Source organism: Hyla sarda, unplaced genomic scaffold (genome assembly GCF_029499605.1).
Source record: "Hyla sarda isolate aHylSar1 unplaced genomic scaffold, aHylSar1.hap1 scaffold_733, whole genome shotgun sequence".
Taxonomy (NCBI): Eukaryota; Metazoa; Chordata; class Amphibia; order Anura; family Hylidae; genus Hyla; species Hyla sarda.
Genome location: NW_026610755.1, coordinates 54,074 through 79,877, shown reverse-complemented (window position 1 = coordinate 79,877; position 25,804 = coordinate 54,074). Strand labels below are relative to the sequence as shown.

The 25,804-nt window shown below is 46.6% G+C and overlaps 8 non-coding genes and 5 pseudogenes across 8 annotated transcripts; all 13 read left to right on the top strand.

The window, feature by feature from the left end:
• The first annotated feature begins 1,255 nt into the window (after positions 1–1,255).
• Positions 1,256–1,446, top strand: LOC130344728 (U2 spliceosomal RNA). The gene has a single exon (XR_008883569.1). It is a non-coding gene; the product is annotated as a U2 spliceosomal RNA (small nuclear RNA).
• A 2,082-nt stretch (positions 1,447–3,528) lies between these two features.
• Positions 3,529–3,719, top strand: LOC130344727 (U2 spliceosomal RNA). Its single transcript, XR_008883568.1, has one exon. It is a non-coding gene; the product is annotated as a U2 spliceosomal RNA (small nuclear RNA).
• A 2,090-nt stretch (positions 3,720–5,809) lies between these two features.
• Positions 5,810–6,000, top strand: LOC130344726 (U2 spliceosomal RNA). Its single transcript, XR_008883567.1, has one exon. It is a non-coding gene; the product is annotated as a U2 spliceosomal RNA (small nuclear RNA).
• A 2,097-nt stretch (positions 6,001–8,097) lies between these two features.
• LOC130344714 (U2 spliceosomal RNA) lies at positions 8,098–8,274 on the top strand (annotated as a pseudogene).
• A 656-nt stretch (positions 8,275–8,930) lies between these two features.
• On the top strand, positions 8,931–9,139 carry LOC130344769 (U2 spliceosomal RNA; annotated as a pseudogene).
• Positions 9,140–11,217: 2,078 nt separating this feature from the next.
• Positions 11,218–11,405, top strand: LOC130344716 (U2 spliceosomal RNA). The gene has a single exon (XR_008883560.1). It is a non-coding gene; the product is annotated as a U2 spliceosomal RNA (small nuclear RNA).
• A 694-nt stretch (positions 11,406–12,099) lies between these two features.
• LOC130344702 (U2 spliceosomal RNA) lies at positions 12,100–12,278 on the top strand (annotated as a pseudogene).
• Positions 12,279–14,370: 2,092 nt separating this feature from the next.
• LOC130344758 (U2 spliceosomal RNA) lies at positions 14,371–14,561 on the top strand. Its single transcript, XR_008883598.1, has one exon. It is a non-coding gene; the product is annotated as a U2 spliceosomal RNA (small nuclear RNA).
• Positions 14,562–16,657: 2,096 nt separating this feature from the next.
• Positions 16,658–16,848, top strand: LOC130344725 (U2 spliceosomal RNA). Its single transcript, XR_008883566.1, has one exon. It is a non-coding gene; the product is annotated as a U2 spliceosomal RNA (small nuclear RNA).
• Positions 16,849–18,931: 2,083 nt separating this feature from the next.
• LOC130344764 (U2 spliceosomal RNA) lies at positions 18,932–19,121 on the top strand. Its single transcript, XR_008883603.1, has one exon. It is a non-coding gene; the product is annotated as a U2 spliceosomal RNA (small nuclear RNA).
• A 2,101-nt stretch (positions 19,122–21,222) lies between these two features.
• Positions 21,223–21,413, top strand: LOC130344724 (U2 spliceosomal RNA). Its single transcript, XR_008883565.1, has one exon. It is a non-coding gene; the product is annotated as a U2 spliceosomal RNA (small nuclear RNA).
• Positions 21,414–23,507: 2,094 nt separating this feature from the next.
• On the top strand, positions 23,508–23,667 carry LOC130344711 (U2 spliceosomal RNA; annotated as a pseudogene).
• Positions 23,668–24,357: 690 nt separating this feature from the next.
• Positions 24,358–24,536, top strand: LOC130344703 (U2 spliceosomal RNA; annotated as a pseudogene).
• The last annotated feature ends 1,268 nt before the right edge of the window (positions 24,537–25,804 follow it).

Sequence of the window (25,804 nt, the reverse complement as noted above, 5' to 3'; positions counted from 1 at the left end):
GTATTCAGCACCTATATATAATGTTGTAAAAATGCTCTAGAAGCTAAAGTCGCAGAAATGTCACACATATTTGGCCTGCAACTTTCTGTGCGACAAATTCAGACAGGAAAAATCAGTATAAATCCTTAGAAAATTATCCCCCAGTGTCTCCATCTGCTGGCGGTATTGAATAAGCATTGCTGCACTGATGGGGTATGCATTAGACGAAAAAAAAGAAGAAAAAGAAGAATAATACGCCCAGAAAAGAGGCGAAAAGGAGAAAAACGTAAAAAAACGTGAAAAAAAAGTAAGAGGAAGAGAAGGGAAAAAAAGGTGGAAATGGGTTTAAAAGTGATTTCGGCGGAGAAATATATATATATATATATATATATATATATATATACGCGCACACACACACATATATATAAACGTATTCTCCGTTGAGATATTGCAGCCGCTGCTGTGTCCAGGCCCAGGAGCCTTAGCACTGTGCTGTGATGTCACTCAATACCACTGACATCACTAGGTGTAAACAACATCTGTCCTTTGCTGTGTATGTGACTATGGAGCTGTTTGGTGATGTCGTCTATTATGGCCTTCATAGAAGCAACAGGAGATTGTTGCATCCATCTAGAACCCTCAGAACTACAGTGCTATGATGTCACTCACTTCCACAGGCCTTGCAGAGTGTAAACAACAACAACCCAGCTTTGTTGTGTATGTAACCATAGGGATTTGTGATGTCACCTAGAACCTTCACAGCAGCGACAGCTTTATGAGGAGCATCAGCACTGCTCTGCCTGAGCAGAACCATCACCGCCATAGGTTGTCAAATAACCCGGGTTTAACCCACACAGGTAAGTCCAATGGGGTGCAGGCATGTCCTCTATGCTTACAGCTTCCCGTGGGTGTTGGTTTGATACCGTTTGGGGACAGCCAAGGAGGCATCTGCAGGCAACAAAGGTAGGTGTGTGCTTGTGTGTGTGTTTCCTATGCAGATCCTAAGCCCAGTGTCACATGCAAGTAGGAGGAGTAAGAAGGGTTCCTGGCAAATCCGGGTTATGGATTGCATTTAAAAAGGCCCCGTGGGAGTGCAATGGGCCCCTGTCTTGCTGCTTAGCAATAATGGTATGGGTTTAGGTTCTGCTGTGTGTACTGGTGGTTGACTGCCCCCCAGCCCAGAGTGTGCATGGAAAATTGTCTGGCAGCCTCCCTGACAGCAAGCAGTGATAGTGCCCATGAAGGGCACCTTGTTGGGCCCGCCCCTTTCACGGTTATCGCTTCTCGGCCTTTTGGCTAAGATCAAGTGTAGTATCTGTTCTTATCAGTTTAATATCTGATACGTCCCCTATCTGGGGACCATATATTAAATGGATTTTTGAGAACGGGGGCCGATTTCGAAGCTTGCTTCCGTCGCCCTATGCATTGACCCGATATGGCAGTATCTTCGGGTACAGTGCACCACCCCCTTACAGGGTTAAAAAGAAAGATTCCTACTTTCATTGCTACCTGCTTGCTGGCTAGCCAGCTAGCCAGCTCTGTGGGCCTTGCTGCTGCTGCAGCCAAAAAACAAAAGGTGGTGCTGCTGCTGCTTCTGCTGCTTCTGCTTGTGTCTGGCCGCTGTTGGAGCGTCCAGGCACAGGACTTCTGCTGCTGCTGACTAAATGGCCTCCTTAATTGGATCATTTGAGTAGCCAGCACACCTGTGCAGGTAGGGCATGACATGATAGGCAGCTGCCTTGATAGCGGGTGGGTGCTGAATGTTCCTAATTGACAAAATAAGATTAATGCTTATGAAGAAATATAAAATCTCATCCCTTCCCCAATATCGCGCCACACCCCTACCCCTTAATTCCCTGGTTGAACTTGATGGACATATGTCTTTTTTCGACCGTACTAACTATGTAACTATGTAACATAACATGGGGGGGGGGGGGTCTCCTGGCTGTTCACACAGGTGTGTCATTGCTGTACATTGACCATGCATTGCTTCTGTGGTATTGCAAAGGCAAAGACAAATGCTTCCAGCCATCCATTGCACTAATGGATTGGTCATCAGCTGGCTGTCTATGTCCCGCATCAATATAGACCAAAGTACAGAGGGTTAGGCTATGCTATTGTGCACCTACCTGATGCATCAGAAGGTGCGAGGCCCTTGCTAAATTCTGTGCACAGACTTTGAGATCTATACTTTAGACTGTATCTAAACCTGCTCCAACATGGACTGACATTCTGGCCTACTTTCAGCCGATGCGACTTGTCTGTCGCTGAACAGTCGCTTTTTATGTATTCAGCACCTATATATAATGTTGTAAAAATGCTCTAGAAGCTAAAGTCGCAGAAATGTCACACATATTTGGCCTGCAACTTTCTGTGCGACAAATTCAGACAGGAAAAATCAGTATAAATCCTTAGAAAATTATCCCCCAGTGTCTCCATCTGCTGGCGGTATTGAATAAGCATTGCTGCACTGATGGGGTATGCATTAGACGAAAAAAAAGAAGAAAAAGAAGAATAATACGCCCAGAAAAGAGGCGAAAAGGAGAAAAACGTAAAAAAACGTGAAAAAAAAGTAAGAGGAAGAGAAGGGAAAAAAAGGTGGAAATGGTTTTAAAAGTGATTTCGGCGGAGAAATATATATATATATATATATATATATATATATATATATATATACGCGCACACACACACATATATATAAACGTATTCTCCGTTGAGATATTGCAGCCGCTGCTGTGTCCAGGCCCAGGAGCCTTAGCACTGTGCTGTGATGTCACTCAATACCACTGACATCACTAGGTGTAAACAACATCTCTCCTTTGCTGTGTATGTGACTATGGAGCTGTTTGGTGATGTCGTCTATTATGGCCTTCATAGAAGCAACAGGAGATTGTTGCATCCATCTAGAACCCTCAGAACTACAGTGCTATGATGTCACTCACTTCCACAGGCCTTGCAGAGTGTAAACAACAACAACCCAGCTTTGTTGTGTATGTAACCATAGGGATTTGTGATGTCACCTAGAACCTTCACAGCAGCGACAGCTTTATGAGGAGCATCAGCACTGCTCTGCCTGAGCAGAACCATCACCGCCATAGGTTGTCAAATAACCCGGGTTTAACCCACACAGGTAAGTCCAATGGGGTGCAGGCATGTCCTCTATGCTTACAGCTTCCCGTGGGTGTTGGTTTGATACCGTTTGGGGACAGCCAAGGAGGCATCTGCAGGCAACAAAGGTAGGTGTGTGCTTGTGTGTGTGTTTCCTATGCAGATCCTAAGCCCAGTGTCACATGCAAGTAGGAGGAGTAAGAAGGGTTCCTGGCAAATCCGGGTTATGGATTGCATTTAAAAAGGCCCCGTGGGAGTGCAATGGGCCCCTGTCTTGCTGCTTAGCAATAATGGTATGGGTTTAGGTTCTGCTGTGTGTACTGGTGGTTGACTGCCCCCCAGCCCAGAGTGTGCATGGAAAATTGTCTGGCAGCCTCCCTGACAGCAAGCAGTGATAGTGCCCATGAAGGGCACCTTGTTGGGCCCGCCCCTTTCACGGTTATCGCTTCTCGGCCTTTTGGCTAAGATCAAGTGTAGTATCTGTTCTTATCAGTTTAATATCTGATACGTCCCCTATCTGGGGACCATATATTAAATGGATTTTTGAGAACGGGGGCCGATTTCGAAGCTTGCTTCCGTCGCCCTATGCATTGACCCGATATGGCAGTATCTTCGGGTACAGTGCACCACCCCCTTACAGGGTTAAAAAGAAAGATTCCTACTTTCATTGCTACCTGCTTGCTGGCTAGCCAGCTAGCCAGCCCTGTGGGCCTTGCTGCTGCTGCAGCCAAAAAACAAAAGGTGGTGCTGCTGCTGCTTCTGCTGCTTCTGCTTCTGCTTGTGTCTGGCCGCTGTTGGAGCGTCCAGGCACAGGACTTCTGCTGCTGCTGACTAAATGGCCTCCTTAATTGGATCATTTGAGTAGCCAGCACACCTGTGCAGGTAGGGCATGACATGATAGGCAGCTGCCTTGATAGCGGGTGGGTGCTGAATGTTCCTAATTGACAAAATAAGATTAATGCTTATGAAGAAATATAAAATCTCATCCCTTCCCCAATATCGCGCCACACCCCTACCCCTTAATTCCCTGGTTGAACTTGATGGACATATGTCTTTTTTCGACCGTACTAACTATGTAACTATGTAACATAACATGGGGGGGGGGGGGTCTCCTGGCTGTTCACACAGGTGTGTCATTGCTGTACATTGACCATGCATTGCTTCTGTGGTATTGCAAAGGCAAAGACAAATGCTTCCAGCCATCCATTGCACTAATGGATTGGTCATCAGCTGGCTGTCTATGTCCCGCATCAATATAGACCAAAGTACAGAGGGTTAGGCTATGCTATTGTGCACCTACCTGATGCATCAGAAGGTGCGAGGCCCTTGCTAAATTCTGTGCACAGACTTTGAGATCTATACTTTAGACTGTATCTAAACCTGCTCCAACATGGACTGACATTCTGGCCTACTTTCAGCCGATGCGACTTGTCTGTCGCTGAACAGTCGCTTTTTATGTATTCAGCACCTATGTATAATGTTGTAAAAATGCTCTAGAAGCTAAAGTCGCAGAAATGTCACACATATTTGGCCTGCAACTTTCTGTGCGACAAATTCAGACAGGAAAAATCAGTATAAATCCTTAGAAAATTATCCCCCAGTGTCTCCATCTGCTGGCGGTATTGAATAAGCATTGCTGCACTGATGGGGTATGCATTAGACGAAAAAAAAGAAGAAAAAGAAGAATAATACGCCCAGAAAAGAGGCGAAAAGGAGAAAAACGTAAAAAAACGTGAAAAAAAAGTAAGAGGAAGAGAAGGGAAAAAAAGGTGGAAATGGGTTTAAAAGTGATTTCGGCGGAGAAATATATATATATATATATATATATATATATATATATATATATATACGCGCACACACACACATATATATAAACGTATTCTCCATTGAGATATTGCAGCCGCTGCTGTGTCCAGGCCCAGGAGCCTTAGCACTGTGCTGTGATGTCACTCAATACCACTGACATCACTAGGTGTAAACAACATCTCTCCTTTGCTGTGTATGTGACTATGGAGCTGTTTGGTGATGTCGTCTATTATGGCCTTCATAGAAGCAACAGGAGATTGTTGCATCCATCTAGAACCCTCAGAACTACAGTGCTATGATGTCACTCACTTCCACAGGCCTTGCAGAGTGTAAACAACAACAACCCAGCTTTGTTGTGTATGTAACCATAGGGATTTGTGATGTCACCTAGAACCTTCACAGCAGCGACAGCTTTATGAGGAGCATCAGCACTGCTCTGCCTGAGCAGAACCATCACCGCCATAGGTTGTCAAATAACCCGGGTTTAACCCACACAGGTAAGTCCAATGGGGTGCAGGCATGTCCTCTATGCTTACAGCTTCCCGTGGGTGTTGGTTTGATACCGTTTGGGGACAGCCAAGGAGGCATCTGCAGGCAACAAAGGTAGGTGTGTGCTTGTGTGTGTGTTTCCTATGCAGATCCTAAGCCCAGTGTCACATGCAAGTAGGAGGAGTAAGAAGGGTTCCTGGCAAATCCGGGTTATGGATTGCATTTAAAAAGGCCCCGTGGGAGTGCAATGGGCCCCTGTCTTGCTGCTTAGCAATAATGGTATGGGTTTAGGTTCTGCTGTGTGTACTGGTGGTTGACTGCCCCCCAGCCCAGAGTGTGCATGGAAAATTGTCTGGCAGCCTCCCTGACAGCAAGCAGTGATAGTGCCCATGAAGGGCACCTTGTTGGGCCCGCCCCTTTCACGGTTATCGCTTCTCGGCCTTTTGGCTAAGATCAAGTGTAGTATCTGTTCTTATCAGTTTAATATCTGATACGTCCCCTATCTGGGGACCATATATTAAATGGATTTTTGAGAACGGGGGCCGATTTCGAAGCTTGCTTCCGTCGCCCTATGCATTGACCCGATATGGCAGTATCTTCGGGTACAGTGCACCACCCCCTTACAGGGTTAAAAAGAAAGATTCCTACTTTCATTGCTACCTGCTTGCTGGCTAGCCAGCTAGCCAGCCCTGTGGGCCTTGCTGCTGCTGCAGCCAAAAAACAAAAGGTGGTGCTGCTGCTGCTTCTGCTGCTTCTGCTTCTGCTTGTGTCTGGCCGCTGTTGGAGCGTCCAGGCACAGGACTTCTGCTGCTGCTGACTAAATGGCCTCCTTAATTGGATCATTTGAGTAGCCAGCACACCTGTGCAGGTAGGGCATGACATGATAGGCAGCTGCCTTGATAGCGGGTGGGTGCTGAATGTTCCTAATTGACAAAATAAGATTAATGCTTATGAAGAAATATAAAATCTCATCCCTTCCCCAATATCGCGCCACACCCCTACCCCTTAATTCCCTGGTTGAACTTGATGGACATATGTCTTTTTTCGACCGTACTAACTATGTAACTATGTAACATAACATGGGGGGGGGGGGGGGGGGGGGTCTCCTGGCTGTTCACACAGGTGTGTCATTGCTGTACATTGACCATGCATTGCTTCTGTGGTATTGCAAAGGCAAAGACAAATGCTTCCAGCCATCCATTGCACTAATGGATTGGTCATCAGCTGGCTGTCTATGTCCCGCATCAATATAGACCAAAGTACAGAGGGTTAGGCTATGCTATTGTGCACCTACCTGATGCATCAGAAGGTGCGAGGCCCTTGCTAAATTCTGTGCACAGACTTTGAGATCTATACTTTAGACTGTATCTAAACCTGCTCCAACATGGACTGACATTCTGGCCTACTTTCAGCCGATGCGACTTGTCTGTCGCTGAACAGTCGCTTTTTATGTATTCAGCACCTATGTATAATGTTGTAAAAATGCTCTAGAAGCTAAAGTCGCAGAAATGTCACACATATTTGGCCTGCAACTTTCTGTGCGACAAATTCAGACAGGAAAAATCAGTATAAATCCTTAGAAAATTATCCCCCAGTGTCTCCATCTGCTGGCGGTATTGAATAAGCATTGCTGCACTGATGGGGTATGCATTAGACGAAAAAAAAGAAGAAAAAGAAGAATAATACGCCCAGAAAAGAGGCGAAAAGGAGAAAAACGTAAAAAAACGTGAAAAAAAAGTAAGAGGAAGAGAAGGGAAAAAAAGGTGGAAATGGGTTTAAAAGTGATTTCGGCGGAGAAATATATATATATATATATATATATATATATATATATATATATATACGCGCACACACACACATATATATAAACGTATTCTCCGTTGAGATATTGCAGCCGCTGCTGTGTCCAGGCCCAGGAGCCTTAGCACTGTGCTGTGATGTCACTCAATACCACTGACATCACTAGGTGTAAACAACATCTCTCCTTTGCTGTGTATGTGACTATGGAGCTGTTTGGTGAGTCGTCTATTATGGCCTTCATAGAAGCAACAGGAGATTGTTGCATCCATCTAGAACCCTCAGAACTACAGTGCTATGATGTCACTCACTTCCACAGGCCTTGCAGAGTGTAAACAACAACAACCCAGCTTTGTTGTGTATGTAACCATAGGGATTTGTGATGTCACCTAGAACCTTCACAGCAGCGACAGCTTTATGAGGAGCATCAGCACTGCTCTGCCTGAGCAGAACCATCACCGCCATAGGTTGTCAAATAACCCGGGTTTAACCCACACAGGTAAGTCCAATGGGGTGCAGGCATGTCCTCTATGCTTACAGCTTCCCGTGGGTGTTGGTTTGATACCGTTTGGGGACAGCCAAGGAGGCATCTGCAGGCAACAAAGGTAGGTGTGTGCTTGTGTGTGTGTTTCCTATGCAGATCCTAAGCCCAGTGTCACATGCAAGTAGGAGGAGTAAGAAGGGTTCCTGGCAAATCCGGGTTATGGATTGCATTTAAAAAGGCCCCGTGGGAGTGCAATGGGCCCCTGTCTTGCTGCTTAGCAATAATGGTATGGGTTTAGGTTCTGCTGTGTGTACTGGTGGTTGACTGCCCCCCAGCCCAGAGTGTGCATGGAAAATTGTCTGGCAGCCTCCCTGACAGCAAGCAGTGATAGTGCCCATGAAGGGCACCTTGTTGGGCCCGCCCCTTTCACGGTTATCGCTTCTCGGCCTTTTGGCTAAGATCAAGTGTAGTATCTGTTCTTATCAGTTTTTCATGCCGGTGTACAGTGACGCTGGTGGGGATGGGTGCTGCATGGAGGATGCAGGTGTACCAGGGCTTTCCGGGGCTGGTTCTGAGGAATCAGCTCGACGGCTGCCCCGATGTGACCTGTTCCCTCCGGGTCTCGCCATGAGGCTGAGAGGGTCTAGAGCCGAGGTACTTTTGTGCCTCGGGGAGTGGTGACCCCGAGGTGCCGAAACTCACTGGGAGGATAGACTCACTGAGTTGAAGCACGGGCACCATAATCTCTTCACCTTGTGGCACTCACCTCTTGATTCCCGGCCTTCTGGCTAGGATCAGAGAAATTTTTATAGATCCGGCCGGATGTCCGGGCAGTATATCTGCACACATTCACTTATTTATTTCTTTTTTTGTCTCACTGTGTCACTTTTTGCGTGTTGTGTGTTCACAGGATTGGTCAGGATGCGGTAGCCCTTCTGGGTGTCCCTCCTGGCGGTCTAGGGGAGGTGTGTGTGGCCATTAGGTTCCGCACCTCCCTGCAAACACCCCGGGTACTCCTGCTTTTGCAGGGTACCTACCGTAATCGGCTCTGCGGGCAGATACCTTGGCTAACGCCAAGGGGGATGCCGGGAGCATTTGTGGTCCCCTAGTAGCTTCGGCGAAAAGGGACATCGAACCTGGAACCTCGCAGGTACCTTTTGGTCCGGAGGCGAAGGGTAAGGTTTGTTGGGGGGCCTCTCTCCTATCGGAGAAGGGCTTGCGATAGACCGCATCCTTTGTGCACGTTTTTTTAGTGTAACACGTTTGCACTTTTTCTTGCACTTTGGGTGAATCGAAAGCACGTTCCTCGGCTTTAGATAAAAATCTGTTCTTATCAGTTTAATATCTGATACGTCCCCTATCTGGGGACCATATATTAAATGGATTTTTGAGAACGGGGGCCGATTTCGAAGCTTGCTTCCGTCGCCCTATGCATTGACCTGATATGGCAGTATCTTCGGGTAAAGTGCACCACCCCCTTACAGGGTTAAAAAGAAAGATTCCTACTTTCATTGCTACCTGCTTGCTGGCTAGCCAGCTAGCCAGCCCTGTGGGCCTTGCTGCTGCTGCAGCCAAAAAACAAAAGGTGGTGCTGCTGCTGCTTCTGCTGCTTCTGCTTCTGCTTGTGTCTGGCCGCTGTTGGAGCGTCCAGGCACAGGACTTCTGCTGCTGCTGACTAAATGGCCTCCTTAATTGGATCATTTGAGTAGCCAGCACACCTGTGCAGGTAGGGCATGACATGATAGGCAGCTGCCTTGATAGCGGGTGGGTGCTGAATGTTCCTAATTGACAAAATAAGATTAATGCTTATGAAGAAATATAAAATCTCATCCCTTCCCCAATATCGCGCCACACCCCTACCCCTTAATTCCCTGGTTGAACTTGATGGACATATGTCTTTTTTCGACCGTACTAACTATGTAACTATGTAACATAACATGGGGGGGGGGGGTCTCCTGGCTGTTCACACAGGTGTGTCATTGCTGTACATTGACCATGCATTGCTTCTGTGGTATTGCAAAGGCAAAGACAAATGCTTCCAGCCATCCATTGCACTAATGGATTGGTCATCAGCTGGCTGTCTATGTCCCGCATCAATATAGACCAAAGTACAGAGGGTTAGGCTATGCTATTGTGCACCTACCTGATGCATCAGAAGGTGCGAGGCCCTTGCTAAATTCTGTGCACAGACTTTGAGATCTATACTTTAGACTGTATCTAAACCTGCTCCAACATGGACTGACATTCTGGCCTACTTTCAGCCGATGCGACTTGTCTGTCGCTGAACAGTCGCTTTTTATGTATTCAGCACCTATGTATAATGTTGTAAAAATGCTCTAGAAGCTAAAGTCGCAGAAATGTCACACATATTTGGCCTGCAACTTTCTGTGCGACAAATTCAGACAGGAAAAATCAGTATAAATCCTTAGAAAATTATCCCCCAGTGTCTCCATCTGCTGGCGGTATTGAATAAGCATTGCTGCACTGATGGGGTATGCATTAGACGAAAAAAAAGAAGAATAATACGCCCAGAAAAGAGGCGAAAAGGAGAAAAACGTAAAAAAACGTGAAAAAAAAGTAAGAGGAAGAGAAGGGAAAAAAAGGTGGAAATGGGTTTAAAAGTGATTTCGGCGGAGAAATATATATATATATATATATATATATATATATATATATATATACGCGCACACACACACATATATATAAACGTATTCTCCGTTGAGATATTGCAGCCGCTGCTGTGTCCAGGCCCAGGAGCCTTAGCACTGTGCTGTGATGTCACTCAATACCACTGACATCACTAGGTGTAAACAACATCTCTCCTTTGCTGTGTATGTGACTATGGAGCTGTTTGGTGATGTCGTCTATTATGGCCTTCATAGAAGCAACAGGAGATTGTTGCATCCATCTAGAACCCTCAGAACTACAGTGCTATGATGTCACTCACTTCCACAGGCCTTGCAGAGTGTAAACAACAACAACCCAGCTTTGTTGTGTATGTAACCATAGGGATTTGTGATGTCACCTAGAACCTTCACAGCAGCGACAGCTTTATGAGGAGCATCAGCACTGCTCTGCCTGAGCAGAACCATCACCGCCATAGGTTGTCAAATAACCCGGGTTTAACCCACACAGGTAAGTCCAATGGGGTGCAGGCATGTCCTCTATGCTTACAGCTTCCCGTGGGTGTTGGTTTGATACCGTTTGGGGACAGCCAAGGAGGCATCTGCAGGCAACAAAGGTAGGTGTGTGCTTGTGTGTGTGTTTCCTATGCAGATGCTAAGCCCAGTGTCACATGCAAGTAGGAGGAGTAAGAAGGGTTCCTGGCAAATCCGGGTTATGGATTGCATTTAAAAAGGCCCCGTGGGAGTGCAATGGGCCCCTGTCTTGCTGCTTAGCAATAATGGTATGGGTTTAGGTTCTGCTGTGTGTACTGGTGGTTGACTGCCCCCCAGCCCAGAGTGTGCATGGAAAATTGTCTGGCAGCCTCCCTGACAGCAAGCAGTGATAGTGCCCATGAAGGGCACCTTGTTGGGCCCGCCCCTTTCACGGTTATCGCTTCTCGGCCTTTTGGCTAAGATCAAGTGTAGTATCTGTTCTTATCAGTTTTTCATGCCGGTGGACAGTAACGCCGGTATGGGGCTGGTGGGGATGGGTGCTGCATGGAGGATGCAGGTGTACCAGGGCTTTCCGGGGCTGGTTCTGAGGAATCAGCTCGACGGCTGCCCCGATGTGACCTGTTCCCTCCGGGTCTCGCCATGAGGCTGAGAGGGTCTAGAGCCGAGGTACTTTTGTGCCTCGGGGAGTGGTGACCCCGAGGTGCCGAAACTCACTGGGAGGATAGGCTCACTGAGTTGAAGCACGGGCACCATAATCTCTTCACCTTGTGGCACTCACCTCTTGATTCCCGGCCTTCTGGCTAGGATCAGAGAAATTTTTATAGATCCGGCCGGATGTCCGGGCAGTATATCTGCACACATTCACTTATTTATTTCTTTTTTGTCTCACTGTGTCACTTTTTGCGTGTTGTGTGTTCACAGGATTGGTCAGGATGCGGTAGCCCTTCTGGGTGTCCCTCCTGGCGGTCTAGGGGAGGTGTGTGTGGCCATTAGGTTCCGCACCTCCCTGCAAACACCCCGGGTACTCCTGCTTTGGCAGGGTACCTACCGTAATCGGCTCTGCGGGCAGATACCTTGGCTAACGCCAAGGGGGATGCCGGGAGCATTTGTGGTCCCCTAGTAGCTTCGGCGAAAAGGGACATCGAACCTGGAACCTCGCAGGTACCTTTTGGTCCGGAGGCGAAGGGTAAGGTTTGTTGGGGGGCCTCTCTCCTATCGGAGAAGGGCTTGCGATAGACCGCATCCTTTGTGCACGTTTTTTTTAGTGTAACACGTTTGCACTTTTTCTTGCACTTTGGGTGAATCGAAAGCACGTTCCTCGGCTTTAGATAAAAAAAAAAAAATCTGTTCTTATCAGTTTAATATCTGATACGTCCCCTATCTGGGGACCATATATTAAATGGATTTTTGAGAACGGGGGCCGATTTCTAAGCTTGCTTCCGTCGCCCTATGCATTGACCCGATATGGCAGTATCTTCGGGTACAGTGCACCACCCCCTTACAGGGTTAAAAAGAAAGATTCCTACTTTCATTGCTACCTGCTTGCTGGCTAGCCAGCTAGCCAGCCCTGTGGGCCTTGCTGCTGCTGCAGCCAAAAAACAAAAGGTGGTGCTGCTGCTGCTTCTGCTGCTTCTGCTTCTGCTTGTGTCTGGCCGCTGTTGGAGCGTCCAGGCACAGGACTTCTGCTGCTGCTGACTAAATGGCCTCCTTAATTGGATCATTTGAGTAGCCAGCACACCTGTGCAGGTAGGGCATGACATGATAGGCAGCTGCCTTGATAGCGGGTGGGTGCTGAATGTTCCAAATTGACAAAATAAGATTAATGCTTATGAAGAAATATAAAATCTCATCCCTTCCCCAATATCGCGCCACACCCCTACCCCTTAATTCCCTGGTTGAACTTGATGGACATATGTCTTTTTTCGACCGTACTAACTATGTAACTATGTAACATAACATGGGGGGGGGGGGGGGTCTCCTGGCTGTTCACACAGGTGTGTCATTGCTGTACATTGACCATGCATTGCTTCTGTGGTATTGCAAAGGCAAAGACAAATGCTTCCAGCCATCCATTGCACTAATGGATTGGTCATCAGCTGGCTGTCTATGTCCCGCATCAATATAGACCAAAGTACAGAGGGTTAGGCTATGCTATTGTGCACCTACCTGATGCATCAGAAGGTGCGAGGCCCTTGCTAAATTCTGTGCACAGACTTTGAGATCTATACTTTAGACTGTATCTAAACCTGCTCCAACATGGACTGACATTCTGGCCTACTTTCAGCCGATGCGACTTGTCTGTCGCTGAACAGTCGCTTTTTATGTATTCAGCACCTATGTATAATGTTGTAAAAATGCTCTAGAAGCTAAAGTCGCAGAAATGTCACACATATTTGGCCTGCAACTTTCTGTGCGACAAATTCAGACAGGAAAAATCAGTATAAATCCTTAGAAAATTATCCCCCAGTGTCTCCATCTGCTGGCGGTATTGAATAAGCATTGCTGCACTGATGGGGTATGCATTAGACGAAAAAAAAGAAGAAAAAGAAGAATAATACGCCCAGAAAAGAGGCGAAAAGGAGAAAAACGTAAAAAAACGTGAAAAAAAAGTAAGAGGAAGAGAAGGGAAAAAAAGGTGGAAATGGGTTTAAAAGTGATTTCGGCAGAGAAATATATATATATATATATATATATATATATATATATATATATATACGCGCACACACACACATATATATAAACGTATTCTCCGTTGAGATATTGCAGCCGCTGCTGTGTCCAGGCCCAGGAGCCTTAGCACTGTGCTGTGATGTCACTCAATACCACTGACATCACTAGGTGTAAACAACATCTCTCCTTTGCTGTGTATGTGACTATGGAGCTGTTTGGTGATGTCGTCTATTATGGCCTTCATAGAAGCAACAGGAGATTGTTGCATCCATCTAGAACCCTCAGAACTACAGTGCTATGATGTCACTCACTTCCACAGGCCTTGCAGAGTGTAAACAACAACAACCCAGCTTTGTTGTGTATGTAACCATAGGGATTTGTGATGTCACCTAGAACCTTCACAGCAGCGACAGCTTTATGAGGAGCATCAGCACTGCTCTGCCTGAGCAGAACCATCACCGCCATAGGTTGTCAAATAACCCGGGTTTAACCCACACAGGTAAGTCCAATGGGGTGCAGGCATGTCCTCTATGCTTACAGCTTCCCGTGGGTGTTGGTTTGATACCGTTTGGGGACAGCCAAGGAGGCATCTGCAGGCAACAAAGGTAGGTGTGTGCTTGTGTGTGTGTTTCCTATGCAGATCCTAAGCCCAGTGTCACATGCAAGTAGGAGGAGTAAGAAGGGTTCCTGGCAAATCCGGGTTATGGATTGCATTTAAAAAGGCCCCGTGGGAGTGCAATGGGCCCCTGTCTTGCTGCTTAGCAATAATGGTATGGGTTTAGGTTCTGCTGTGTGTACTGGTGGTTGACTGCCCCCCAGCCCAGAGTGTGCATGGAAAATTGTCTGGCAGCCTCCCTGACAGCAAGCAGTGATAGTGCCCATGAAGGGCACCTTGTTGGGCCCGCCCCTTTCACGGTTATCGCTTCTCGGCCTTTTGGCTAAGATCAAGTGTAGTATCTGTTCTTATCAGTTTAATATCTGATACGTCCCCTATCTGGGGACCATATATTAAATGGATTTTTGAGAACGGGGGCCGATTTCGAAGCTTGCTTCCGTCGCCCTATGCATTGACCCGATATGGCAGTATCTTCGGTTACAGTGCACCACCCCCTTACAGGGTTAAAAAGAAAGATTCCTACTTTCATTGCTACCTGCTTGCTGGCTAGCCAGCTAGCCAGCCCTGTGGGCCTTGCTGCTGCTGCAGCCAAAAAACAAAAGGTGGTGCTGCTGCTGCTTCTGCTGCTTCTGCTTCTGCTTGTGTCTGGCCGCTGTTGGAGCGTCCAGGCACAGGACTTCTGCTGCTGCTGACTAAATGGCCTCCTTAATTGGATCATTTGAGTAGCCAGCACACCTGTGCAGGTAGGGCATGACATGATAGGCAGCTGCCTTGATAGCGGGTGGGTGCTGAATGTTCCTAATTGACAAAATAAGATTAATGCTTATGAAGAAATATAAAATCTCATCCCTTCCCCAATATCGCGCCACACCCCTACCCCTTAATTCCCTGGTTGAACTTGATGGACATATGTCTTTTTTCGACCGTACTAACTATGTAACTATGTAACATAACATGGGGGGGGGGGGGGTCTCCTGGCTGTTCACACAGGTGTGTCATTGCTGTACATTGACCATGCATTGCTTCTGTGGTATTGCAAAGGCAAAGACAAATGCTTCCAGCCATCCATTGCACTAATGGATTGGTCATCAGCTGGCTGTCTATGTCCCGCATCAATATAGACCAAAGTACAGAGGGTTAGGCTATGCTATTGTGCACCTACCTGATGCATCAGAAGGTGCGAGGCCCTTGCTAAATTCTGTGCACAGACTTTGAGATCTATACTTTAGACTGTATCTAAACCTGCTCCAACATGGACTGACATTCTGGCCTACTTTCAGCCGATGCGACTTGTCTGTCGCTGAACAGTCGCTTTTTATGTATTCAGCACCTATGTATAATGTTGTAAAAATGCTCTAGAAGCTAAAGTCGCAGAAATGTCACACATATTTGGCCTGCAACTTTCTGTGCGACAAATTCAGACAGGAAAAATCAGTATAAATCCTTAGAAAATTATCCCCCAGTGTCTCCATCTGCTGGCGGTATTGAATAAGCATTGCTGCACTGATGGGGTATGCATTAGACGAAAAAAAAGAAGAAAAAGAAGAATAATACGCCCAGAAAAGAGGCGAAAAGGAGAAAAACGTAAAAAAACGTGAAAAAAAAGTAAGAGGAAGAGAAGGGAAAAAAAGGTGGAAATGGGTTTAAAAGTGATTTCGGCGGAGAAATATATATATATATATATATATATATATATATATATATATATATATATATACGCGCACACACACACATATATATAAACGTATTCTCCGTTGAGATATTGCAGCCGCTGCTGTGTCCAGGCCCAGGAGCCTTAGCACTGTGCTGTGATGTCACTCAATACCACTGACATCACTAGGTGTAAACAACATCTCTCCTTTGCTGTGTATGTGACTATGGAGCTGTTTGGTGATGTCGTCTATTATGGCCTTCATAGAAGCAACAGGAGATTGTTGCATCCATCTAGAACCCTCAGAACTACAGTGCTATGATGTCACTCACTTCCACAGGCCTTGCAGAGTGTAAACAACAACAACCCAGCTTTGTTGTGTATGTAACCATAGGGATTTGTGATGTCACCTAGAACCTTCACAGCAGCGACAGCTTTATGAGGAGCATCAGCACTGCTCTGCCTGAGCAGAACCATCACCGCCATAGGTTGTCAAATAACCCGGGTTTAACCCACACAGGTAAGTCCAATGGGGTGCAGGCATGTCCTCTATGCTTACAGCTTCCCGTGGGTGTTGGTTTGATACCGTTTGGGGACAGCCTGGAGGCATCTGCAGGCAACAAAGGTAGGTGTGTGCTTGTGTGTGTGTTTCCTATGCAGATCCTAAGCCCAGTGTCACATGCAAGTAGGAGGAGTAAGAAGGGTTCCTGGCAAATCCGGGTTATGGATTGCATTTAAAAAGGCCCCGTGGGAGTGCAATGGGCCCCTGTCTTGCTGCTTAGCAATAATGGTATGGGTTTAGGTTCTGCTGTGTGTACTGGTGGTTGACTGCCCCCCAGCCCAGAGTGTGCATGGAAAATTGTCTGGCAGCCTCCCTGACAGCAAGCAGTGATAGTGCCCATGAAGGGCACCTTGTTGGGCCCGCCCCTTTCACGGTTATCGCTTCTCGGCCTTTTGGCTAAGATCAAGTGTAGTATCTGTTCTTATCAGTTTAATATCTGATACGTCCCCTATCTGGGGACCATATATTAAATGGATTTTTGAGAACGGGGGCCGATTTCGAAGCTTGCTTCCGTCGCCCTATGCATTGACCCGATATGGCAGTATCTTCGGGTACAGTGCACCACCCCCTTACAGGGTTAAAAAGAAAGATTCCTACTTTCATTGCTACCTGCTTGCTGGCTAGCCAGCTAGCCAGCCCTGTGGGCCTTGCTGCTGCTGCAGCCAAAAAACAAAAGGTGGTGCTGCTGCTGCTTCTGCTGCTTCTGCTTCTGCTTGTGTCTGGCCGCTGTTGGAGCGTCCAGGCACAGGACTTCTGCTGCTGCTGACTAAATGGCCTCCTTAATTGGATCATTTGAGTAGCCAGCACACCTGTGCAGGTAGGGCATGACATGATAGGCAGCTGCCTTGATAGCGGGTGGGTTGCTGAATGTTCCTAATTGACAAAATAAGATTAATGCTTATGAAGAAATATAAAATCTCATCCCTTCCCCAATATCGCGCCACACCCCTACCCCTTAATTCCCTGGTTGAACTTGATGGACATATGTCTTTTTTCGACCGTACTAACTATGTAACTATGTAACATAACATGGGGGGGGGGGGTCTCCTGGCTGTTCACACAGGTGTGTCATTGCTGTACATTGACCATGCATTGCTTCTGTGTTATTGCAAAGGCAAAGACAAATGCTTCCAGCCATCCATTGCACTAATGGATTGGTCATCAGCTGGCTGTCTATGTCCCGCATCAATATAGACCAAAGTACAGAGGGTTAGGCTATGCTATTGTGCACCTACCTGATGCATCAGAAGGTGCGAGGCCCTTGCTAAATTCTGTGCACAGACTTTGAGATCTATACTTTAGACTGTATCTAAACCTGCTCCAACATGGACTGACATTCTGGCCTACTTTCAGCCGATGCGACTTGTCTGTCGCTGAACAGTCGCTTTTTATGTATTCAGCACCTATGTATAATGTTGTAAAAATGCTCTAGAAGCTAAAGTCGCAGAAATGTCACACATATTTGGCCTGCAACTTTCTGTGCGACAAATTCAGACAGGAAAAATCAGTATAAATCCTTAGAAAATTATCCCCCAGTGTCTCCATCTGCTGGCGGTATTGAATAAGCATTGCTGCACTGATGGGGTATGCATTAGACGAAAAAAAAGAAGAAAAAGAAGAATAATACGCCCAGAAAAGAGGCGAAAAGGAGAAAAACGTAAAAAAACGTGAAAAAAAAGTAAGAGGAAGAGAAGGGAAAAAAAGGTGGAAATGGGTTTAAAAGTGATTTCGGCGGAGAAAAAAAAAAAAAAAATATATATATATATATATATATATACGCGCACACACACACATATATATAAACGTATTCTCCGTTGAGATATTGCAGCCGCTGCTGTGTCCAGGCCCAGGAGCCTTAGCACTGTGCTGTGATGTCACTCAATACCACTGACATCACTAGGTGTAAACAACATCTCTCCTTTGCTGTGTATGTGACTATGGAGCTGTTTGGTGATGTCGTCTATTATGGCCTTCATAGAAGCAACAGGAGATTGTTGCATCCATCTAGAACCCTCAGAACTACAGTGCTATGATGTCACTCACTTCCACAGGCCTTGCAGAGTGTAAACAACAACAACCCAGCTTTGTTGTGTATGTAACCATAGGGATTTGTGATGTCACCTAGAACCTTCACAGCAGCGACAGCTTTATGAGGAGCATCAGCACTGCTCTGCCTGAGCAGAACCATCACCGCCATAGGTTGTCAAATAACCCGGGTTTAACCCACACAGGTAAGTCCAATGGGGTGCAGGCATGTCCTCTATGCTTACAGCTTCCCGTGGGTGTTGGTTTGATACCGTTTGGGGACAGCCAAGGAGGCATCTGCAGGCAACAAAGGTAGGTGTGTGCTTGTGTGTGTGTTTCCTATGCAGATCCTAAGCCCAGTGTCACATGCAAGTAGGAGGAGTAAGAAGGGTTCCTGGCAAATCCGGGTTATGGATTGCATTTAAAAAGGCCCCGTGGGAGTGCAATGGGCCCCTGTCTTGCTGCTTAGCAATAATGGTATGGGTTTAGGTTCTGCTGTGTGTACTGGTGGTTGACTGCCCCCCAGCCCAGAGTGTGCATGGAAAATTGTCTGGCAGCCTCCCTGACAGCAAGCAGTGATAGTGCCCATGAAGGGCACCTTGTTGGGCCCGCCCCTTTCACGGTTATCGCTTCTCGGCCTTTTGGCTAAGATCAAGTGTAGTATCTGTTCTTATCAGTTTAATATCTGATACGTCCCCTATCTGGGGACCATATATTAAATGGATTTTTGAGAACGGGGCCGATTTCGAAGCTTGCTTCCGTCGCCCTATGCATTGACCCGATATGGCAGTATCTTCGGTTACAGTGCACCACCCCCTTACAGGGTTAAAAAGAAAGATTCCTACTTTCATTGCTACCTGCTTGCTGGCTAGCCAGCTAGCCAGCCCTGTGGGCCTTGCTGCTGCTGCAGCCAAAAAACAAAAGGTGGTGCTGCTGCTGCTTCTGCTGCTTCTGCTTCTGCTTGTGTCTGGCCGCTGTTGGAGCGTCCCAGGCACAGGACTTCTGCTGCTGCTGACTAAATGGCCTCCTTAATTGGATCATTTGAGTAGCCAGCACACCTGTGCAGGTAGGGCATGACATGATAGGCAGCTGCCTTGATAGCGGGTGGGTGCTGAATGTTCCTAATTGACAAAATAAGATTAATGCTTATGAAGAAATATAAAATCTCATCCCTTCCCCAATATCGCGCCACACCCCTACCCCTTAATTCCCTGGTTGAACTTGATGGACATATGTCTTTTTTCGACCGTACTAACTATGTAACTATGTAACATAACATGGGGGGGGGGGGGGGTCTCCTGGCTGTTCACACAGGTGTGTCATTGCTGTACATTGACCATGCATTGCTTCTGTGGTATTGCAAAGGCAAAGACAAATGCTTCCAGCCATCCATTGCACTAATGGATTGGTCATCAGCTGGCTGTCTATGTCCCGCATCAATATAGACCAAAGTACAGAGGGTTAGGCTATGCTATTGTGCACCTACCTGATGCATCAGAAGGTGCGAGGCCCTTGCTAAATTCTGTGCACAGACTTTGAGATCTATACTTTAGACTGTATCTAAACCTGCTCCAACATGGACTGACATTCTGGCCTACTTTCAGCCGATGCGACTTGTCTGTCGCTGAACAGTCGCTTTTTATGTATTCAGCACCTATGTATAATGTTGTAAAAATGCTCTAGAAGCTAAAGTCGCAGAAATGTCACACATATTTGGCCTGCAACTTTCTGTGCGACAAATTCAGACAGGAAAAATCAGTATAAATCCTTAGAAAATTATCCCCCAGTGTCTCCATCTGCTGGCGGTATTGAATAAGCATTGCTGCACTGATGGGGTATGCATTAGACGAAAAAAAAGAAGAAAAAGAAGAATAATACGCCCAGAAAAGAGGCGAAAAGGAGAAAAACGTAAAAAAACGTGAAAAAAAAGTAAGAGGAAGAGAAGGGAAAAAAAGGTGGAAATGGGTTTAAAAGTGATTTCGGCGGAGAAATATATATATATATATATATATATATATATATATATATATATATATATATATACGCGCACACACACACATATATATAAACGTATTCTCCGTTGAGATATTGCAGCCGCTGCTGTGTCCAGGCCCAGGAGCCTTAGCACTGTGCTGTGATGTCACTCAATACCACTGACATCACTAGGTGTAAACAACATCTCTCCTTTGCTGTGTATGTGACTATGGAGCTGTTTGGTGATGTCGTCTATTATGGCCTTCATAGAAGCAACAGGAGATTGTTGCATCCATCTAGAACCCTCAGAACTACAGTGCTATGATGTCACTCACTTCCACAGGCCTTGCAGAGTGTAAACAACAACAACCCAGCTTTGTTGTGTATGTAACCATAGGGATTTGTGATGTCACCTAGAACCTTCACAGCAGCGACAGCTTTATGAGGAGCATCAGCACTGCTCTGCCTGAGCAGAACCATCACCGCCATAGGTTGTCAAATAACCCGGGTTTAACCCACACAGGTAAGTCCAATGGGGTGCAGGCATGTCCTCTATGCTTACAGCTTCCCGTGGGTGTTGGTTTGATACCGTTTGGGGACAGCCAAGGAGGCATCTGCAGGCAACAAAGGTAGGTGTGTGCTTGTGTGTGTGTTTCCTATGCAGATCCTAAGCCCAGTGTCACATGCAAGTAGGAGGAGTAAGAAGGGTTCCTGGCAAATCCGGGTTATGGATTGCATTTAAAAAGGCCCCGTGGGAGTGCAATGGGCCCCTGTCTTGCTGCTTAGCAATAATGGTATGGGTTTAGGTTCTGCTGTGTGTACTGGTGGTTGACTGCCCCCCAGCCCAGAGTGTGCATGGAAAATTGTCTGGCAGCCTCCCTGACAGCAAGCAGTGATAGTGCCCATGAAGGGCACCTTGTTGGGCCCGCCCCTTTCACGGTTATCGCTTCTCGGCCTTTTGGCTAAGATCAAGTGTAGTATCTGTTCTTATCAGTTTAATATCTGATACGTCCCCTATCTGGGGACCATATATTAAATGGATTTTTGAGAACGGGGGCCGATTTCGAAGCTTGCTTCCGTCGCCCTATGCATTGACCCGATATGGCAGTATCTTCGGGTACAGTGCACCACCCCCTTACAGGGTTAAAAAGAAAGATTCCTACTTTCATTGCTACCTGCTTGCTGGCTAGCCAGCTAGCCAGCCCTGTGGGCCTTGCTGCTGCTGCAGCCAAAAAACAAAAGGTGGTGCTGCTGCTGCTTCTGCTGCTTCTGCTTGTGTCTGGCCGCTGTTGGAGCGTCCAGGCACAGGACTTCTGCTGCTGCTGACTAAATGGCCTCCTTAATTGGATCATTTGAGTAGCCAGCACACCTGTGCAGGTAGGGCATGACATGATAGGCAGCTGCCTTGATAGCGGGTGGGTGCTGAATGTTCCTAATTGACAAAATAAGATTAATGCTTATGAAGAAATATAAAATCTCATCCCTTCCCCAATATCGCGCCACACCCCTACCCCTTAATTCCCTGGTTGAACTTGATGGACATATGTCTTTTTTCGACCGTACTAACTATGTAACTATGTAACATAACATGGGGGGGGGGGGGGGGGGGGTCTCCTGGCTGTTCACACAGGTGTGTCATTGCTGTACATTGACCATGCATTGCTTCTGTGGTATTGCAAAGGCAAAGACAAATGCTTCCAGCCATCCATTGCACTAATGGATTGGTCATCAGCTGGCTGTCTATGTCCCGCATCAATATAGACCAAAGTACAGAGGGTTAGGCTATGCTATTGTGCACCTACCTGATGCATCAGAAGGTGCGAGGCCCTTGCTAAATTCTGTGCACAGACTTTGAGATCTATACTTTAGACTGTATCTAAACCTGCTCCAACATGGACTGACATTCTGGCCTACTTTCAGCCGATGCGACTTGTCTGTCGCTGAACAGTCGCTTTTTATGTATTCAGCACCTATGTATAATGTTGTAAAAATGCTCTAGAAGCTAAAGTCGCAGAAATGTCACACATATTTGGCCTGCAACTTTCTGTGCGACAAATTCAGACAGGAAAAATCAGTATAAATCCTTAGAAAATTATCCCCCAGTGTCTCCATCTGCTGGCGGTATTGAATAAGCATTGCTGCACTGATGGGGTATGCATTAGACGAAAAAAAAGAAGAAAAAGAAGAATAATACGCCCAGAAAAGAGGCGAAAAGGAGAAAAACGTAAAAAAACGTGAAAAAAAAGTAAGAGGAAGAGAAGGGAAAAAAAGGTGGAAATGGGTTTAAAAGTGATTTCGGCGGAGAAATATATATATATATATATATATATATATATATATATATATATATATATACGCGCACACACACACATATATATAAACGTATTCTCCGTTGAGATATTGCAGCCGCTGCTGTGTCCAGGCCAGGAGCCTTAGCACTGTGCTGTGATGTCACTCAATACCACTGACATCACTAGGTGTAAACAACATCTCTCCTTTGCTGTGTATGTGACTATGGAGCTGTTTGGTGATGTCGTCTATTATGGCCTTCATAGAAGCAACAGGAGATTGTTGCATCCATCTAGAACCCTCAGAACTACAGTGCTATGATGTCACTCACTTCCACAGGCCTTGCAGAGTGTAAACAACAACAACCCAGCTTTGTTGTGTATGTAACCATAGGGATTTGTGATGTCACCTAGAACCTTCACAGCAGCGACAGCTTTATGAGGAGCATCAGCACTGCTCTGCCTGAGCAGAACCATCACCGCCATAGGTTGTCAAATAACCCGGGTTTAACCCACACAGGTAAGTCCAATGGGGTGCAGGCATGTCCTCTATGCTTACAGCTTCCCGTGGGTGTTGGTTTGATACCGTTTGGGGACAGCCAAGGAGGCATCTGCAGGCAACAAAGGTAGGTGTGTGCTTGTGTGTGTGTTTCCTATGCAGATCCTAAGCCCAGTGTCACATGCAAGTAGGAGGAGTAAGAAGGGTTCCTGGCAAATCCGGGTTATGGATTGCATTTAAAAAGGCCCCGTGGGAGTGCAATGGGCCCCTGTCTTGCTGCTTAGCAATAATGGTATGGGTTTAGGTTCTGCTGTGTGTACTGGTGGTTGACTGCCCCCCAGCCCAGAGTGTGCATGGAAAATTGTCTGGCAGCCTCCCTGACAGCAAGCAGTGATAGTGCCCATGAAGGGCACCTTGTTGGGCCCGCCCCTTTCACGGTTATCGCTTCTCGGCCTTTTGGCTAAGATCAAGTGTAGTATCTGTTCTTATCAGTTTTCATGCTGGTGGGGATGGGTGCTGCATGGAGGATGCAGGTGTACCAGGGCTTTCCGGGGCTGGTTCTGAGGAATCAGCTCGACGGCTGCCCCGATGTGACCTGTTCCCTCCGGGTCTCGCCATGAGGCTGAGAGGGTCTAGAGCCGAGGTACTTTTGTGCCTCGGGGAGTGGTGACCCCGAGGTGCCGAAACTCACTGGGAGGATAGACTCACTGAGTTGAAGCACGGGCACCATAATCTCTTCACCTTGTGGCACTCACCTCTTGATTCCCGGCCTTCTGGCTAGGATCAGAGAAATTTTTATAGATCCGGCCGGATGTCCGGGCAGTATATCTGCACACATTCACTTATTTATTTATTTTTCGTCACTGTGTCACTTTTTGCGTGTTGTGTGTTCACAGGATTTGTCAGGATGCGGTAGCCCTTCTGGGTGTCCCTCCTGGCGGTCTAGGGGAGGTGTGTGTGGCCATTAGGTTCCGCACCTCCCTGCAAACACCCCGGGTACTCCTGCTTGGCAGGGTACCTACCGTAATCGGCTCTGCGGGCAGATACCTTGGCTAACGCCAAGGGGGATGCCGGGAGCATTTGTGGTCCCCTAGTAGCTTCGGCGAAAAGGGACATCGAACCTGGAACCTCGCAGGTACCTTTTGGTCCGGAGGCGAAGGGTAAGGTTTGTTGGGGGGCCTCTCTCCTATCGGAGAAGGGCTTGCGATAGACCGCATCCTTTGTGCACGTTTTTTTAGTGTAACACGTTTGCACTTTTTCTTGCACTTTGGGTGAATCGAAAGCACGTTCCTCGGCTTTAGATAAAAAAAAAAAAATCTGTTCTTATCAGTTTAATATCTGATACGTCCCCTATCTGGGGACCATATATTAAATGGATTTTTGAGAACGGGGGCCGATTTCGAAGCTTGCTTCCGTCGCCCTATGCATTGACCCCATATGGCAGTATCTTCGGGTACAGTGCACCACCCCCTTACAGGGTTAAAAAGAAAGATTCCTACTTTCATTGCTACCTGCTTGCTGGCTAGCCAGCCCTGTGGGCCTTGCTGCTGCTGCAGCCAAAAAACAAAAGGTGGTGCTGCTGCTGCTTCTGCTGCTTCTGCTTCTGCTTGTGTCTGGCCGCTGTTGGAGCGTCCAGGCACAGGACTTCTGCTGCTGCTGACTAAATGGCCTCCTTAATTGGATCATTTGAGTAGCCAGCACACCTGTGCAGGTAGGGCATGACATGATAGGCAGCTGCCTTGATAGCGGGTGGGTGCTGAATGTTCCTAATTGACAAAATAAGATTAATGCTTATGAAGAAATATAAAATCTCATCCCTTCCCCAATATCGCGCCACACCCCTACCCCTTAATTCCCTGGTTGAACTTGATGGACATATGTCTTTTTTCGACCGTACTAACTATGTAACTATGTAACATAACATGGGGGGGGGGGGGGGTCTCCTGGCTGTTCACACAGGTGTGTCATTGCTGTACATTGACCATGCATTGCTTCTGTGGTATTGCAAAGGCAAAGACAAATGCTTCCAGCCATCCATTGCACTAATGGATTGGTCATCAGCTGGCTGTCTATGTCCCGCATCAATATAGACCAAAGTACAGAGGGTTAGGCTATGCTATTGTGCACCTACCTGATGCATCAGAAGGTGCGAGGCCCTTGCTAAATTCTGTGCACAGACTTTGAGATCTATACTTTAGACTGTATCTAAACCTGCTCCAACATGGACTGACATTCTGGCCTACTTTCAGCCGATGCGACTTGTCTGTCGCTGAACAGTCGCTTTTTATGTATTCAGCACCTATGTATAATGTTGTAAAAATGCTCTAGAAGCTAAAGTCGCAGAAATGTCACACATATTTGGCCTGCAACTTTCTGTGCGACAAATTCAGACAGGAAAAATCAGTATAAATCCTTAGAAAATTATCCCCCAGTGTCTCCATCTGCTGGCGGTATTGAATAAGCATTGCTGCACTGATGGGGTATGCATTAGACGAAAAAAAAGAAGAAAAAGAAGAATAATACGCCCAGAAAAGAGGCGAAAAGGAGAAAAACGTAAAAAAAACGTGAAAAAAAAGTAAGAGGAAGAGAAGGGAAAAAAAGGTGGAAATGGGTTTAAAAGTGATTTCGGCGGAGAAATATATATATATATATATATATATATATATATATATATATACGCGCACACACACACATATATATAAACGTATTCTCCGTTGAGATATTGCAGCCGCTGCTG